The sequence below is a fragment of the Otolemur garnettii genome, unplaced genomic scaffold (assembly GCF_000181295.1).
Source record: "Otolemur garnettii isolate 467f Iridium unplaced genomic scaffold, OtoGar3 scaffold00014, whole genome shotgun sequence".
NCBI lineage: Eukaryota > Metazoa > Chordata > Mammalia > Primates > Galagidae > Otolemur > Otolemur garnettii.
In genome coordinates this window covers 15,810,222-15,812,232 of record NW_003852409.1, presented here as the reverse complement: position 1 = coordinate 15,812,232, position 2,011 = coordinate 15,810,222, and positions in this window count along the sequence as shown.

Here is a 2,011-nt window from a genome sequence, read left to right as displayed (position 1 = left end):
CTGGGAGGTGAAGGCAGGAGACTTGCTTGAGCCCAGGAATTGGAGGTTACTGTGAGCTGTGATGCGGCACTCTACCCAGGGGGACAGCTTGAGGCTCTGTCTCAAAAAAATAAAATAAAATAAATAAAAAAGGCTCTGTCTAAAAAAAAAAAAAAAAAGAAAAAATTAAAAACAAACAAATGGATAAAAAGGTAGAGTGTCTGACTAATCTAGCATAGATCAAGATTATATTCTCTTTCATTCTCTAATAACTTTACCATTATTTATATACTAAAACCCAAGTCTTTCTTTTTTCTCTTTTGAGACAGGGTCTCCCTCTATTGCCTGAGCAAGGAGTGTGGTGGCATCATCATAGCTCACAGCAACGTCAAACTCCTGGGCTCAAGGGATCCTTCTGCTGCAGCCTCCTGACTAGCTGGGACTACAAGTGTGCACCACCATGACAAGCTAATTTTAAAAGTGTTCTGTAGAGATGCAACCTTGCTATGTTGCACAGGCAGGTCTTGAACTCCTAGGCTCCAGTGATCCTCCTGCCTCTGCCTCCCAAAGTCCTGGGATTAGAGCAGTGAGCCACTGTGTTTCACCCAAGTCTTTTTTTTTTTTTTTTAAATATATTTTTCAGACTATTGCTGTCTTGATAATCAGAAGAATATGAAAGACGCAGCGTGTGTGTATACATGTATGTATTTAAACACAACAATCTGAAAATGTTTGAACTGTACTTTAGTTTTTATAAGATTCACAAAGAAAAGGAACGCATAATAAAACAATTTAAAATACTATCTATGGAGCTGGGTGAGATGGCTCACACCTGTGATCCTAGTACTCTGGATGGATTGCTTGAGCTCAGAAGCTCGAGACCAGCCTGAGCAAGAGCGAGACCCCCCCCTCTACTAAAAATAGAAAAACCAGCCAAGTGTTGTAGTGGGTGCCTGTAATCCCAGCTACTTGGGAGGCTAAGGCAAGAGGACTGCTTAAGCCCAAGAGTTGGAGGTTGCTGTGAGTTGTGACGCCACTGTATTCTACTGAGGGCAACATAGTGAGACTCTGTCTCAAAAAAAAAAAAATCTGTTAACTACTAATTCTCTGGAAAACATTTAACATCCCCCCATACAACTCTTTGAACTTACGTAAGGTAGGTGCCTCTGGTGTTCACACTCATCATCAAATCCACTCTCTTTGTAGGTGTTTCCAATGTGTTGGTCAAGCTAATAGCACTGGCATTATTGACCAAAATATCAATTCCTGTTTTCAAAATAATCAGTTTCATTTTAATATGTCAGACTTCTTATCACAAAATTAAAAAGCATTTACCCTTAATAAATATCTGAACCTTCGATTGGTTCACAAATACAGTCATGCACCTTGTAATCACATGTCAGTCAATGACAGACCACGTCTACATCCACAGCCCCATAAGATCATAATACTGTATTTTTACTTTACTTTTTCTTTGTTTAGGTATGCTTGGATACACAATTACTTGCCATTGTGTTACAGAGGCCTACAGTATTCAGTACAGTAACATGTTGTACAGATTCACAGCCTGAGAACAAGAGGGGGTCCCGTGAAGCCCAGGTGTGTAGTAGGTGAGACCATTGAGGTTTGCATGAGTGTGCTCTATCGTGTTCACACCAAGATGAAATAGTCTAACAAGGCATTTCTCAGAACGAATCCCTGTCACTAAACAACACATTGAACTTCTTTCAGATACTATGACTAATATACCAATGTAAAACCAGTAGCTCTATCAAAACGGCACCTGCATGATTTTCACTGGCACAAGGGAGCTAAGGCCAATCGTCAGAGCTCTGTGTGAAACTATAAAAAGGCTTAGTCCTTAGGGTCTGTGGCCTCCTCTCTTTTCTGTTCTCTTGCCTCCTGGTCTTGCCTCTCTGTCTCCATGAACTTTAGGTGGAATTCCTTATATTCTTCTCTCTTCTCTAGCATGTTCCTAAAGCCTGCCTCACTTCTAAACATACTTGTCTCCCTCCCCCTCCAAGACCGTTTA